General features: G+C 41.8%; 1 long non-coding RNA gene across 1 annotated transcript in view; it reads right to left on the bottom strand.

Moving 5' to 3' along the window:
* LOC311630442 overlaps positions 1-17526 on the bottom strand; it is a 930538-nt gene that overhangs the window by 296127 nt on the left and 616885 nt on the right. The gene's annotated exons all lie outside the window — the stretch shown is intronic.

Here is a 17526-nt window from a genome sequence, read left to right as displayed (position 1 = left end):
ATCAGAGAGACACATCAATTTGTTGCCTCCTTCACACACCTCCTTCACATGCTCTAACCACTGAACCACCAGCCAGAGCTCTGTCTCTTTTTTGATGTAACTTCTAGTATTGCCAGGGAGATAGATCTATCAATACACTTACAGCACACTTACTTCATGGTGCTTAGATGTGTCCCCCAGGCTCTGGGATTACTGATGAGGGGAACTTCCAGGGATAGAGAATGTTTTCTCTATTATGAAAATGTTCTTGATAAGTATGCTAATGGGTAATCCCCTTCCTTGGATATGGCTATTTCTCAGAATACTTCTAAAGGAATTTTTTAAAAAAAATCAATTCCTTGCTCTATGTGCTATATAACTCCAGTATGACTAAACTTTCCCTACTTTTTATTTGGAAAATATTCACAAATACGGAAAATTTGAAAGCATGATACAATGAATATCTGTAAACTCTTCACCTAGATTAACCAACTGTTAATATTTCCACCCACCCAACCGAGCCACCCAGCCAGGAAACTTTCAATTTATTTGACTGTTCTTCATTATTTGATTCCAATTTTAAAATATAGCCAAGAATGGTAATTTAGACCAGTAGTATTCTACATGTCTACTAATATTACATGTCTACTAATACTACATGTCTACTCATATTATTTCATTATTTAGTAATAAACATGTAGTGGGAATATGATTTAAAATTTAAATTGACACATTACAACTAATCAAAAACAAGAAAATCCATTTCTTTTCTGATCAATAGGATGATCGAGCAATTTAAACCTTACTATTCAAAGTGTGGTTGGACAACCTTAGAAATTCAAAAATCCAGATCCCCTCTCAGATATACTGAATCAAAATCTGCATTTTAAACAACATTCCCAGGTGACTCATATGCATGTTAAACTTTGAGATGTAACATTCAAAATACTGACTGGAGGGCAGGTGTCTGACATACTGGGTTTTCCAAGTCAAAGGGTTATTTGTGGCAGACATTCTTGGGACATATTATCCATTTCCTCTTTTTCCTGAGAGGGAAATTTTATATCTAGCTGCAAGGCTACATTTTCAATCTCTCTGGAAATTAGAAGTTGCCATGTGACACAGTTATGGCCAATAAGATGGAAATAAAAGTCACCAGGGGAAGAGTTAAGGAAAGAGCACAGATTCACTTGCTACACACAATCAGCCCATTCCCTTCTTTCTTCCTGGTCCATGAATAGGAAGGTAGAGGTGGAGATACTGCCGGTGACCCTGAGGCAGTAAACCACACACGAATGATGGCTGTGTGGCAAGAGCTCCAAAGAGCCCTGGACTGCCTACCTGCATACTTCTTTCATGCGAGTAAAATAAAGCTTCTGGTTTAAATCACTGAGTTTCCTGTTACTCATTGTCAAACTCAATCCTTAACTGATATGCTTTTCAAAGGATTTCTTGATAGAAGATTTGGGGGAACCATTGGCATAGATGTATAAATATGAAGGGAGGGAGCCCTAACTGGTTTGGCTCAGTGGATAGAGTGTTAGCCTGCAGACTGAAGGGTTCCAGGTTTGATTCCAGTCAAGGGTGCATGCCTGTGTTTTGAGCTCAATCCCCAGTAGGGAATTCTGTCTCATCGTTGATGTTTCTATCTCTCCCTCTCCCTTCTTCTCTGAATTCAATAAAAATATATTTTTTAAAAATATGAAGGTAGGCAGATATTTTCTTGGGTGTTGTTGGTTTGGGGCTTTATGATTTAGTCCAGTTAGAGTGACTGAAGTGAGAAATGCATTCCTTTCTCACTTGTGAACGCTAACAGCCCGACCTCCTTCAGAGTGCCCTCATAAGGGAGGCAGATTCCTGCTGTAAAAGCATTATTCATTGAAATTCTTGGATCCACAGTCAATAATGGGTGCAGATTATTTTCTATTAACAAAAAAGGGTGACCAAAGCCTCACCCTGTGTTGCAAATTTGTGTTTTTTTTTTTTCCTTTTCACATGACAGTAATCCCAGTCCCCTTCGGTGGCTCGCTATCTCTGTTAATTTCTCTAGACTTTACCAAAGAAGAGGAAATCTGTGTGCATGAGTGTGCATGTACACATTCTGGCACATATTTTTCCAAGTGATTCTGCATCTTGTGCTAAAAACAATTTGAGATTGTTCTTACATGTCAGCTTTCATCACCATTTAGCACTGAGATTTGCACAGAAGAATTTTTAATCTCCAATACTTGGCTTCTTCTCTGCCAGTTATAATTCATTCCTGCTTAGATTTAAAGAGTTCTCATTCATCTCTGAAACCCCTTCTCTACCCCAAAGCATTGGAAAGTGCTTTGTACTCAGTAGAAGAGTTAAATTTTGTTTAATGAATCCATTTTTAAATATTTACTAAGCACTGTATTTGCAAGGACTGCACCTGGCCACAGAGGTTAGCAAGCTTTTTTTGTAAAGGGCCAGATGGTAAATATTTTAGGCTTTTGAGTCAAAAGGCAAAAGTGAGTATATTATGTAGGCACTTATATATTATTACTTAAAAGATAACCATTTAGAAATGTAAAAACTATCCTTTCTTCATACTATATACAAAAAAAAAAAAAATCAAAATGACCTAAAGACTTAAATGCCATAGCTAAAACTACAATATAAAATGCCTAGAAGAAAACACAGGTGTAGCTCATTATGACCTTGGATTATGCCATGAATTCTTAGATATAACACCAAAAGCAAGAGCAACAAAAGACAAAAATAAATTAGATTTCACCAAAATTGAAAACTTTTATATATCAAAGGAAATTATGGAGAAAGCACAAAAGGTAACCTATGAAATGGGAGAAAATATTTGTGAATCATATATCTGATAAGGGTTTAATATAGAATATATAAAGAACTACTGCAAGCCAACAACAAAAAGACAAATAACCAAATTAGAATTTTGAAATGAGCAAAGGAGTTGACATTTCTCTAAAGACCAGATATGAATGGCCAATAAGCACATGAAAAGATGCTAAATAATTTTCATATATTATATATATAGTTAGACTATATATATGTATATATATATATAGTTAGACTATATATATATGAAAATTATTTCTCTAGTGACTATATATATGTGTGTGTGTGTGTGTGTGTATATATATATATATATATATATATATATAGTCACTAGAGAAATGCAAATCAAAGCTACAAATTATACCACTTGATATCTACTAAGGCAGTGGTCAGCAAACCGCAGCTCTTGAGCCACATGCGGCTCTTTGGCCCCTTGAGTGTGGCTCTTCCACAAAATACCACGTGCAAGCACACATGTACAGTGCGATTGAAACTTCGTGGCCCGTTCGCAGAAGTCAGTTTTTGGCTTGGGCGAGTCTATTTTGAAGAAGTGGCTTTGGAACATTCAAGGGGCCAAAGAGCTGCAAGTGGCTCGTGAGCCACGCGGTATGCCGACCACTGTACTAAGATATAATTTTATTTTATTTTTTTAAGGAAAATGAGTGTTGGTGGGGCTGTGGAGAAGTTGGAACCCTGCTGCACTGCTGGTGGGAATGTAAAATAGTTCTACATCTATGTAAAACAAGTCAGCAGATCCTCAGAAAGTTAAACATTGAATTGCGTTATCACCCAACAGTTCCACTCTGACCCAAGTCCTCACTGGTACGGGGACACTTCCCAAAGCACTTTCATGCTCATTATATCCTTTAATCCTCAGCACATGAGGTCGGTGGCAGAGTGAAGGCTGGGACCAGATCTGCATCCATACTTAGGCCTCATGTAGGAAGCTGTTTGGTGCAACAGTACGCTTTGCTGTAGGAACAAATGTGTCAGGTCTTGGCTGAAGTCAAGGACACTCTCTCAATGCTGGAAGGAGTTTCTTCACGATGCAGCCAAATGCTGAGGACTGGATCCAGAGAAAACAAATGAACAAGGAAAGGCTGTTATGCATTAATGTGATCAAACTGCAGGATTTATTTGCTAACTGGTTGCTGAAAAAGAATATGGCAGTTAACCATTCCCTTTTCCTCAAATCCTGTGTCAATCTTTTACTTATTTATTAAATATATTTTTATTGATTTCAGAGAGGAAGGGAGAGGGAGAGAGAGATAGAAGGGATGAGAGGGAATCATTGATTGGTTGCCTTCTGCATGCCCCCTTCTGGGGATCGAACCTGCAACCCAGGCATGTGCCTTTGGCTAGAATCAAACCCAGGACCCTTCAGTCCATAGGCTGATGCTCTATTCACTGAGCCAAACCAGCTATGGCTCCTGTGTCAATCTTTTAAAATTCAACCATTTTTAACAGAGAACTTTAACAGAGAATCATTTTGATTTTCACTTGCTACTATTCATGTAAAACTAAGTAAAGAACAAGGCATAACACCTATTACAAGCATACTACTAGTATATGATTTCATTAGTATAAAAGGTCCAGAATAGCCAGGACGGGTTTGGCTCAATGGATAGAGCGTCGGCTTGGGGACTGAAGGGTCCCGGGTTCGATTCCGGTCAAGGGCATGTACCTTGGTTGCAGGCATATCCCCAGTAGGGGGTGTGCAAGAGGCAGCTGATCAATGACTCTCTTTCATTGATGTTTCTAAATCTCTATCTCTCTCCCTTCCTCTCTGTATAAAATCAATAAAATATATTAAAAAAAAAAAAAGGTCCAGAATAGGCAAAAAGAGAGAGACAGAAGTAGATTAGTGCTTGACATGAGGAGTGACAGTTAACAGATATGGGTTTCTTTTGAAGGTTAAAATTTCTCTAAAATGAGATTATGGTGATGATTGCACAACTCCATAAATATACTTTAAAAAATACTGAACTGTGTACTTTAAACGGTGAATGTAAGGCCTTGTAAATTTCACTAAAGCTGTTAAAAAAAGAACAACTCAGAAACAATTACTGTTCTGTTTCATAACTCTGCCTTCTAATGTTAATAGGAGACTCAAGTAACTTTAATATCAGCAATGTGCCAGTCATTACATTATTAATTATTCCAATGGTACTGTTATGCAAGCATTATTATTATCCCATTGTACAGATGAAGAAACTGAGGCTCCAAGTGATTATATCATTTGCTCAGGGTATACATTACTACCTAGGAGGTTGTACCCTGGGACTTAAATCCAGATCTATCTGATCCTGAAGCTTTGGGCTTACATTTTTGGTTTATTCTTTGTTTGTTTTGTCTTTGTAGTTATGGTATGTATGGTAAAGACTGTTTTCTGAAACAGGCAGACACTTCCTGGCTTCTGACGTGTCCTGAAACCATGTCTTGATGAAGCAGTTGTTCACCATGTCTACTGTAACTATTTTATCAAAAGCTGTCTTTGTGGGTGGCAGAATGGCTGGGTCATTTCACTAGAGACTTGGGGGATAAAATAATACAACATCCTTTGCACCTGCCAGTTTTTAAAACACTCAGTTCAGCTGTCTGGGGTTTATATCTGAAAACCAGACTGAAGACTTTTGGGTCTGCCTGAGCTCATAGCTCTAGGCACTTGGTTTAGATTAAGTTGTGCTGTCAGTGTCTCTCTGAACTGGATGCTGTGACCAGCCTCTACCTACACTAAAACCCTCAAGGTCTCCCTGTGTTTCAAACATTAGCTGCTTTGGAAATCGCTGGAGAGGCTCCCCTGTAGTGTACATTTAAATGTGCTGGTATTTGTTTCTTTCTGCAAAACACAGTCTTGGGTTTACAGACAAGGGGTAGTGTTTGGCAGAATGTACAATCTGTCTTAAATCTCCCCATATTTGGCAATAACATTCTCTCGCTCTCCTTCAGCAGATTTCCAATTGCACTTCATAGATGGATTTCAGCCTGTCCTTTGTCCCTGTTATATAAACTTGAGAATGATTATTTGGATTATGTTTCAAACCAGTCTTCCTTGAACTTCAACCACCAAACACTGCTAAAATGCACAGAAACTCTAACTGTAATCTTTGCCAACGTTTAGAAATGCCACTTGACACTTTCAATGCCAGTGTTTCCATTCTTCTGTCTGCATGCAAATGGTTCAGACGCTGAGAAACTCCTTTTTTCCCTGCAAATGACTTGGGCCTTTTTCATTTTCTCATTGTTGACCAGTAATCATGCTTCCCTGTCATTGGAGAGGGGGAGGGAAAGAGAAAGAGAGATGAGCTAGGAAAAAAGGGGGAACTCGGGAGATTGTTAAAAAATAATAATAAAGAGTTCACATTAGTGACCAAGACTAGAGAGAGACTCAACCAGTGTCCACCAAGGGGGAAATTTTCAAGTGTAAGCCACTCAGTAGCTGCTGAATAAAGCATGCTCACCCTAGCACTAGTTGTTAAGCCAAAGATTTGAGGAATAGTGTATGGGGGCGGGGGGGGAGGGATGAGGGCAGGGACGGAGCTACAAAAATATAATAAATGTATATATAGCCTGGTGCATGAAATTCGTGCACGGTGAGGGGGTGTCCCTCAGTCCAGACTGCACCCTCTCCAATCTGGGACCCCTTGGGGGATGTCCAACTGTCAGTTTAGGCCTGATTCCTGCTAAACCGGCAGTTGGACATCCCTCTCACAATCCAGAACTGCCAGCTCCTAACTATTTATCTGCCTGCCTGCCTGATTGCCCATAACCACTCTGCCTGCCTGATTGCCCATAACCACTCTGCCTGCCAGCCTGATTACCCCCCAACCACCTCCTGCTGGCCTGATTGACTCCTACCTGCTCGCTTGCCGGCATGATCACCCCCAACTGCCTTCCCCTGTGGGGCTCAGGGGCCTGGGGGATTGAGGCTGGATGAGGCGGGGTTGAGGGGACTGGGTGCCACCATCTTTGTGAGGGTGTGGCAGTCAATTAGCATATTCCCTCTTTATTAGATAGAATACTTGCTGTCCTTGAAGAGTAGTCTCCTCCCTCTTCATTGGTAATCACTATCTATTTTGCCTAATGAATCTTTTTAGACAATCCATGCTTCTACTATTTTAATCCCTTATTCCCTAACATATTTCTGGGCAAGTATGGCTGTAGACAGAGAGGCACCATGCTGATTATCCTCTGGGATTACATGTTTCGATGAGTTAAAGGAAGGCTGTTTCTGATGTATACAAATAAGTATAAGGATTCAGCAGACCCATTGTGCATCAGGGGTAAAAATCATTTGCAAATCGACAGTAGAGAGATTCTGAGAATATCGTTTCAAACTGACTTCCCACACGATTGCTTTCCCATACTTGCTCTCCTAGCACCGAGCAAACATTTTAAATTCCCAGTTGTTCACCCAGTACTCCTAGGGTGGCAGAGAAGGCACAGTAAGCAGGCAGGGCAGCTGCCACAAGGTCTGCCGGATCCCAGCCCACATACCTGCCATCCTTTTGTCTCTCAAAAGGTAGGATTATAGAAAATACAGCCATATCTTGGAGATGTTTCAGGTTCTACTCCAGACCACCCCAGGAAAGCAAGAATCACAACAAAGCAGGTCATAATCTTTTTAGCTGGTGGAGGATCTTGACTCAAGTTTGTAAAGAAAACACGACATCTGTGAAGCATGATAAATCGAAGCACAATAAAACGAGGTGTGCCTGTATAAAAAGGCCAAAGAAGCCGTTAGGTCAGGGACTCGGGACCTTGGCTGCACTTTGGACCCGGGAGCCTTGGAAAATGAGATGCCCGAGCCGCACCTCAAACCAGTTTCAGCAGTGTGTTCTCAAGGTGTGAGGGCTCAGTGCATTTGCAGAATTGAGAACAGCTGCTCTTGGTACATCTACTCTAATCTCACAGAGAGGAGTGCTGGGCGTAGTGTATCCCTGAATTCTGCTGTCCTTTCTAACGCTCCTGAGTGCTGCTATCGACAACGATGCAGTCTTCCCTCACACAGTGGATGTTGTTAGTCCCAGAACAGGGACATAGTGGACATGTGCTGAGCTTGGTCACCCAAATATTCACCACCTTTATTTATTTATTTTTTCCAATTAACTACTGCTATCTAAGAAATCACCCCAAAACTTAGTGATCTCACAGGGAAGGGGGTGGGAGGGCAGGAAGAGATTAATAAGAACATGTAACCCACGGACACAGACAATAGTGCAGAGAAGGCCTGGGGTGGCAGCAGGGGCGGGTGCAGGGGGGCAAAGGGAGAAAAATGGAGAATATCGGTAATACTCTTAACAAAAAAATAACTTTTTTAAAAAAGAAAGCAAATTTTAAAGATCTTGGGGGAAGAAAACTAACGAAGTCAATACCGCCTTTTAATGAAACAAACAAACACTCAAAACCCTAAGTGGTTTAAAACACCAATGACTTACTTCTTGAGATTCTGTGGGGTGTCTGGGCGATCCTTCGGCTGACGTTGCTTGGGTTCGATGACATAGTTGCTTTCAGCTGGAGGGCTGGCTGGGTGAACAGACACGAGAGGGCCGCACACACATCTGCGGTTGGTGTTGGCTTTGGAAGGGCAACTCAATTCCTTGCATTGTGTTCCGGGTCAGCATTCCAAGAGAATAAAGGTCCAGCTACAAGGTCGCTGAAGGGCAAGCCTTGGCAATCACCTCACTTTGCTGCATTTACTGGTCAAAGCAAGTTTAGTGAGAGTCCCAGAGACTGTATCTTGCAGGCCTCCCACGGCAGGAGATGTAATTGACAGAGGGTCTCAGCTACCAGGCTTTGAAATCAGTTGCCGCGTTAGCGCAGAGGCCACAGGAGTTATTGGTGAGAAACATGGGATTCCTTTCTCAGCTAACTGGGGCTCAGGGATTGCTCAGGGGCTTTGCCCAACATTTCTTAGACCGTTCTACCCGTAGGTTTGATGCTCTCTGGACTTGCTCTCCAGAATTTCCGTCACACAGGTGCGTCCTCCAATAAAATCCTTGCGCGTTTAGCCTTGCTTGCCTTCTGTTTCTCAGAAAACCCGAATTAGCCCCAAAGCTGCAAGACCAGCCCGGAGGGAAACAGACCTCACTTGTGGATGGGAGGAGCAGGGACTCACTCTGCAAAGGAGCAGGAGGAATTGCTCCCACCAGCTTTGCACACACCCACCATGGTTCCCCAAGGGGAACGCCTCCGCCTTCGCTCTCAGCACAGGGGTTTAGGGTGTCGCTGGTTTGATTCCCAGTTCTAACATGGGCATGTGATACCAATGGGACATTAAAGGTGGGGCCTTGGGGAGGTAATTAGATTCACGTGAGGTCTTGTGGGTGGAGCCTCTGTGATGCAACTAGGTCCTTTTAAGAAGAGAAACTCCATCCACCACGTGAAGACACAGAGAAGCGCTCTCTTTAACCTAGGTGTCTAGTGAGGGCCAGATTGCTGTTTAAAGACAGCTAGCTTCTAATCTTGACCTTGGCGTTTCCACCCTTCAGAACGGTGAGAAATATTTATTTGTTGTTTAAGCAGCCTGGCCTATGATATTTTTGCTCTATCCACCCGAGCTGATTGGGACTAATTATCTGACTAATAATCTGTATATTGATTACATGCTAAAATTATATTTTGGATCTATTGGCTTAGCAAAAATGCAAAATTATAAATTAATTTTATCTTTTTGGTTTTACTTTGCTAGCTAGAAAATCTAAAGGCTCAAAATTGGGACTTGCTTGATATTACTGTTGGCTAACACTGCCATTAACTATCACATTTTCAAAAAATTAAATTAGTACTTTAATTGAAATATTTATTTTTAAAGAATTGCAGATTCACATGCAATTTTAAGAAACAAAACAAACTGCTCTTTACTCAGTTTTTCCAATGAACATTTTTTGTATGTTTAGAACACAGTCTCACAGCCAGGATATTGATATTGTCATGAAACAGGACATTTTCATCATCGCAATGGGCCTTCATGTTGCACTTCCAGCATCACACCCAATACCCTATATTTAACACTTTCTTGGTAACCCCTGGCAACCACAACAGTGTCCTTTATTTCTATAAATTTGTCAATTCAAGTACATTTCTCTTAGCATAATTCCCCAGGGATCCATCCAGTTTATTGCACGTATAAACAGTCTGTTCCTTTTTATTGTTGACTACTATTTCATGTACCACAGTTTGTTTAACAATTCACCCAGGAGAAAAGACATCTAGGTTGTTTCTAGCTTGGGGCTATTACAAATAAAAGGGCTATAAACATTCATGTACAGGTTTCTGTGTGAACCTAAATTTTCATTTCTCTGGAATAAATATGCAGGAGTGCAATTTCTGGGAAATATGGTAATGGCATGTTTAACTTCTAAGAAACTGTCAAACTGTCTTCCAGAGTGACTGTACCATTTTGCATTTCCCATCAGCAATGCATGAATGACCCAGTTCTTCCACATTTCCCTTAGCATTTTTTTATTTTAGCCATTTAGGTGTTGAGTGTATTTCATTCTGGTTTTAATTGCATTTCCCAAATACCTAATGATGTTGAATATTTTCATGTTTTTATTTTACATCTATATCTTCTTTGGTGAAATAGCTTTTGACTGTTGGTGTTCTAGTTGTTTGTTTTTACTGTGGAATATCTATTACAGATATGTGGTTTGCCCTTATTAAGATCTTTTTGTAAGCAAAAGTTATTAATTTTGATGAAGTCTAAATTTATCAGTTTTATTTTAATGGATTATGCTTTTGGTGTCAATTTTAAGAAATTATTGCCTAACCCTACACCCTGAAGATTTCTTTTTAAAATTTTTTCTTAGAGTTTTACAGTTACATTTGAGACTGTGATTCATTTTGAGTTAATATTTGTATGATGTATAGACTTAAAGCTGGAGGTTTATTTATTTTTGCCTATGCAGATCCAATTGCTACACCACCATTTGTTGAAGGGGCTATATTTTCTCTATCGATTTGCTTTTGTGGCTTTATCAAATATCAGTTGGGTATATTTTTATGAGTCTATTTCTGGGTTCTCTATTCTGATCCATTGATCTGATCTATGTGTCTACACTTCATCTGTACCACATTATCTTAATTATTATAGCTATGTAATATCTTGAAATCTTTAGACTGATTCCACCTTAGTTTCCACCTTAGTTTTTTTCAGAAGTTATTCCATTTTGTGGTCATACTATCATTCCCTCTGAGAGTAATCATATCTATATTTACACAAAAATCTTGCTGAGATTTTGGTAGGAATTATATTAAATCTGTATATCAATTTGGGGAGACTTAACATCTTTACTATGTTGAGTCTTCTAAACCAAGAACACAATATGTATGTTTCTACATTTGTATCATCTCTGGTTACTTTTATCAGCATTTTGTAGTTTTTAGCATATGAATTCAGTACATATTTTGTTAGATATACATGTAATTATTTTTAGACAATTCTAAGTGCTATTATGTTTAAAATTTTGGGATCCATTGCTAACATATAGATATACAATTGATTTTTGAATGTTTATTTTGTACCCTGTAATTTTGATTAACTCAATTATTAGACTTTGAATATTTTTGTAGATTTCTTGAGATTTTCAAAAAACAATCATATCTGCCAAATAGGGGCAGTTTTATTTCTCAGTTTCCAATGTATTTCTTTATTTCCTTCTAGCATTGCATTGGCTAGAATTTCCAGGGCTGTGCTGAAAAATTGTTGAGAATGAACATATTTAACTTATTCCCCAGTCTGAGAAGAAAAGTAAAATGCCAGCTGTAGGTGCTTTTAGATACTCTTTCTCAAGTTAAGAAAGTTCTCTATTCCTATTTTTTCGGAAAGCTTTTGTTATGGATAAATGTTGAATTTTGTCAAGTGTTTTTATGGGTTCATTGATGTAATCATGGGCTTTTTCTTTTTTTAACCTGCAAATTTGGTGGGTTAGATTGACTGGTTGATGTTCAAATATTAATCTAGTTTTGAAGCCTTGGAATAAACCTCACTGGGTCATGGCATGTGGTACTTTTTATATATTGCTGAATTCTGCTAGTATTTTGTTAAGGAATTTTGCATCCAAATTGTTATGGATTGAATGTGCCACATACTGCCTTACCCCCTTCAAACTCCCACATTGAAGCCCCAATCCCTAATGTGATGGCATTTGGAGACGGTGATTAGAGTTAGAGTAAGTACTGGGGGTGAAGCCTTTATACCAGTATCAGTGGCCTTAAAGTAAAAGGAAGAAATCTCTGTCCACTCCCTCTCCTCTGTGAATCATGGCATTGGTGCCGCTTGGATGGCAGAGAAAAGTGATATATGGCACAAGATGCAGTCCCAGCACTCACAAGAAGACTTGATTTAAGGTGAGGACTGAAGGGATTGTAATGCTCCCTCAAGTTCTCTAAAGGCAGCAAAATTGGTTATTGGAAAGAATTTTAACCACAAGTTCATTTAATCTCCTTAAATTTTGTACTCACAAGAGAGGCATATAACTTTGAAGATATAATCTACATGGAACAAACATGGGGAAGAATTTGCTTAGGACAGGAAGGGAGAATACCTACAGTTTGTTTCCAGATTCTCCCATTAGTCTTCATGCTCTCAGCCCTAAAAGTCCTCAATGCCACGGGGCTGAGGCCCATTAGAAAAAAAAAGAGAAGTTAGGGTGAAGAGCGACCCCTTGCCAGCACCGAAATTATTCCGGATTCCTTCTCTGCCCAATGCCTGGCCTCCATATGCCCCCTGCATCAGGCCAAGCTTGGGAAGTTAGTATTTGAGTTGCATGTGTGGAACACATGTTCCGTGCAAATTTTACAACAATAAAAGTCCAACTTTATACTCAGTAGGAGACTGGGAGCAATTTGAAAAGAGTTGGTCAGTGAGCCTAGGATTTCCTTCTCAAAGAGTTAGATTTTTGGCTGTGTCAGGAAATGGTCTGGGAAGAGAGCTTTAATAGTGTATATTCAAAGCAACTAATTTCAAGAGGCAAAAACAGAAGTAATACGCTCAGGAACAGAAAGTATTAATTCTGCTGTCCTCTTCAGTTTTATCTTATGCACTAACTGACGCAGGGAAGTAAAGAATTATAAGAGCAGCTTACAGGTTAACCAAGAGCGAGGCCTGTGACACTGGGAGGCAGCAGCCAACAAGGAGAAATCAAGTGCACACTTAGCTGCTGTTTCATCATCATTCAGCTGCACTAACGCTTAAAGAATGTGCTTCACATACTTTACTTCCCACATCATTTTATTTTCTCCAAAACACATCTATCTCTTGGAGAATTCATGGCTTCCAGCTCTAACTTTTGGAATGCCTTGAGCTATTTAGCAACCACGACTCCATCTGCAAAAGATTCAGGCTAAGGAGCCATTCCTGCTCTCAAGAGTTCTGACACTGTGCCAAGTGACCTCGAGGATGGAATGATCAACTCTTGGCCCAGCCACCCAGTTGCACGCTGGACTATGAGAAAGGAGAGGGGTGTAGAGGGCCAAATGGGAAGACACCTGGACATTCTGTAGATTGTTGTTGACTGGGCCCTGGATATTGACAGAATCATGTCAGTTGCACTCCCACCCTGGGAGTGCTGAAATGTTCTTAGTTCCTGGCTTGTGTTTGTTCAGGAGGAAGGAGTGGGTGGAACCTGGGCTCTCCAAGGCTCCTTGTTTTCCTGTGAAACCCCTTGTTGGATTGGAGTATAAATGGATGTGCTGCCTGGCTTAGGAGGTTGTCAGTCTGTCTCTCCAGCAGAGGAGGTCAACGGCCCTCCCAGCTCCCAGCTTGAAATCTATTTCTATGTCTTCTCTCTTTATTTCTAATATTTCTCAATCCCTGGGCACCTCCACTTAGAACCGGTTCGTTCATCTCTCTTTCCACGCGGGACATGGCAAAGGGAGATCCCTGCAGCTTCAGGCCCCCGCAGAGGGGGTTTGTCGGGGTAGTATTTGGGAGAAGTCTCAAGGCCATCTCTGTGTGTGAGCTTCCAGACCGAAAGAATAACAAGGTTGAGGCCCAGAGCAGGCCAGGAGTGCTGAGAAGTAAGTGTCAATGCCCCTGAACTTGGAGGTTTCCTTGGGTTGACCATTTCCTTGGTAGTGTACCCACCAACTCCTGTCACTCACTGGTTTGTGTTTCTCTCTGACTTTTGGTTTCCGCGTGTGGCCAGGGAATGCTGGAAGGATTCTGCAGCTCCTGACCTGAAGAGAACTGCCTGCAGTAACCCACGCGAGAGTTGGGGGACATGGGCAGTGGTCACCCCCAACCAGCCTGAGATAGTGATGGAGCACAGCCCTGGGCCCCGTGAGGCATTTGTGCGGTGTGAGCCTGCACATCTGCAACAAAATCAAACCATTTTTAAATTCAACATAGAACCCACGTGAGTATAGAGATTCGTATTTTTAGAAATGTTTAGGATTAATGTTGTCACCTAATTGACATGATCATTTGTATAGGCTTTTTCTCTGTTCAGTAACAATAGAGCTGATTGGAGATGCAGATAGTTCTCACACACACACACACACACACACACACACACGCCTACACGCCTACACAGTACCACAGACACTGCTCCATGGGGCCCTGGGCTGTGCTCTGGGAGATCATTCTCCTCTATGGGAAGTGAGCAGTATGCACAGGGACGACAACTCAGGAATGGAATGATGACCCCAACAGTGACTGTGCACTCCATCAGACAGGCCCAGACCTTAAGCTTTCGATGGGACTACATCCTCTTCCACTCCTTCCAGGAGACTGGCCCCTTGACCTCTGCAGGAAGCACAGCCCCTCGTCATTCGAGACATCGAAGCTCCAGCCTCGTTCACCCACCCTTGAGGAAACATGATAACTTGTCGTAATTGGGGCTTCCTCCACGGATAAGGTGGAGCTCTTCAAAGATGGCACCGGGAAGGCTGGCAACAGAAAACATTGTCTAAGAAAATATTAACCATGGCTTTTATGACCTTTTGTGTCTTTATCATGTCAACATGAATTCTGTGAGTTAAAATATTTCTAATGTCCACAGGGTAAGCAGGTCTGACTGTACACACTCAGGTATATTTGTACTCGTATCTGTGCACACAACTGCAACAAAATCAAACCATTTTTAAATTCAACATACAACCCACGTAAGTATAGAGATTCGTATTTTTAGAAATGTTTAGGATTAATGATCATTTGTATAGGCTTTTTCTCTGTTCAGCAACAATAGAGATGATTGTAGAAGCAGATAGTTCACAGTTCACACACACACACACACACACACACTCAAGCCCACAACATGTATCTGGTATGCAAATAGACTTAGTATTCTTACCCTCCGGCTTCCTGGCTATCCATTTATTTTGAGAGTTTAACTATTTTGTATTTCTGGCCAACCTGCCCGTTGTCTGAGCCCATCAGGAGCACCTCTGGCCACCAGCCCCAGGTCACGAGGAGCAAGAATGCATGTGCTCTGGGTGCAGGGAGCCAGGCGGGCTTGTCCTGCTGCCGTTTTCCCAGGTTTACAGAAAGCCCTCTTCCCAGACTGAGGGTGCTGGGCAGGTACAGCTGGAGAGCACCTGTTGGTAGCCTCTCTTCCCAACTTTACCGACATTACCAATCAGCAGCTTAACCCTGGCCTGGTGGGAGTATTCACTTGCGCACACACTGTAAACCAGCACCGCGATCCCGTGCCGCCACGCCCTCCCTATTGGTAACCATTTCCCAGGATGCCAAGGGTGAGACCTTTGGAATTTCAAAAAGAAAGCAGACCCCTTTTGCTAACGCTGCTGCGATCCCAGGAACATAATCATTGCTGCTACACCCCCTGAAGTGGGCCCTGCGTCTCAGGTGTGCCACCCCTGGGCGTAGTGGCGGGCAGTGTGGTATTCCACGTGGCCAGGCCTGGCGTCCCAGGTGAGGCACAGCCCAGAGCAGACACAGTCTGACCAGCAGCTCTGTGTGCTGTCTGGCAGCGGGCTGCAGAGTGTGGAAACCCCATTTGGAGACTTCTAGGGCTTGCCAAGCTCCATTTGCCAGTTTGTCTTTCCCTGGTCCCCTCATTTCTAAAGACGCTTTACATACCCACCATGTGAGTGTGTTGGACAAACAGAACGGAGGGAAAACCCCAGGGCCCTACTGCATGGGACCGGCCCACAGTCCTCTAAGCTGAAAACACCTCCTTCAGGGCAGGGATAGAGATGCTCCAGGGCTGGGAAGGCCTCGCTAAGGGATTCCTGCCAGCAGCTCTTTGTTATCCTTTGGCTTAATTACCCTCTTAATTAAAAGCTGGTAAGTTGCCTTATGGTACCCATAGGCTAATGGGATAGAAAAATACCTTTTGCATTCGTGGAGAAAACAGGATGCTTCTCTGAGAAAGTCAACACAGATCAGACTTCAAATCTTGAGGCATAAGAATTCAAAGAAAAAAGGAATCTTTTCAGAACTTCCTATGCATTTGAGATTTAAAGAGAACTACATTTTATAACCAAGGCCTTGTTTTGCAGAGACCTGGTCATAGAGGGGAGAACCAGGGGCTGCTTAACACCCTGCCTTCTCAGCAGAGAGCTTGTGCGAACTGATCACTCTAGGCCTGCCCTAAATGACAGCTGGATCCATATTTTAACTAGCTCTGGGAAGAAAACAAAAGAACCATGGTAGGAATGCGTAGATAACTTAAAAGAAACCAAACCAACTAGAAGCCCACCCTTAACCACTGCTTTCCACACTCCAACCTTGACACACATTTCAGTAAGGGCTTTAAATGCGGAGTAAGGAAAGCATGGTAATGACTCAGCGTGAGACAAAAGAGAAAAGCAACCAGCTAACTTCCTATCAGAATTGGCTCTGGACATATTATCAGCAAACCATTGTTGTTGCTCAGCTTCCAGTCCCACCCCCACTCTTTGAGACGGTTTCACTGGCTCCTAGAGGCAGCACTTGGCCATCACAAACTAAGAACAATGGGAGGCGCAGGGAAGATGAAGAGCCAGACAGAGAAGCTTCCAGACCAACCACCTTTTTACTCCCCCCCCCCCCCCAAAAAAAAAAAAAAAAAAAACAGGACAGAAAACTGACTAGGAAGGCTTTGTTCTGTGAGCCAAAAAGTTCCAGTGGAATATTTGGGCTTGGATCAAATATTGTTCAGAGAGTTTGTGCTTTTACTGTAGGCAGAGAGTCTTTAAGATGATGGTGCGGAAGGACCCTGCTCATACAGTGGTCAAGCTGGGGTCAGAAGGTCATGGAGAGGGGAGAACCAGGGGCAGCAGAGAGATTGTGCAAACTGATCACTTTAGGCCTGCCCTAAATGACAGTCCCCGGTCACGCCATTCCCTTAATAGTAGGATCCAGAGAGAAGGGGACACCATCTATTGGCAATGGTCTCTAATACGTGTAAGAAGGGGCCCTCACCCGTCTGACTTAGTGGATAAGAGCATTATCAGTCTGCGGTCTGAAGGGTCCTAGGTTTGAATCTGGTTTAAGGGCATATGCCTGGTTGTGGGCTTGATCCTGAGTAGGTGGCGGAATATAATCATTGGAGGAGGCCGATTAATGATTCTCTCTCCTCATTGATGGTTTTTTCTCTCTCTTCCTCTCCCATTTTCTCTGAAGTCAATAAGAATATACTTAAAAAAAACAAAAACAAAAAAAAACACCCAAAAACGTGTAAGCATGGGATAAGAGAGCCTTCAACTGAAGGCTTTTCAGTAAAAATGACACTTTTTTTTTTCTCTAACATATTCGGACAGAAGAGT

This window comes from Pipistrellus hanaki, assembly GCF_964339955.1.
Source record: "Pipistrellus hanaki genome assembly, chromosome: 11".
Classification (NCBI taxonomy): domain Eukaryota; kingdom Metazoa; phylum Chordata; class Mammalia; order Chiroptera; family Vespertilionidae; genus Pipistrellus; species Pipistrellus hanaki.
Note: the sequence above shows the minus strand (reverse complement) of the source record. Positions and strands in the feature narration are given on the sequence as shown.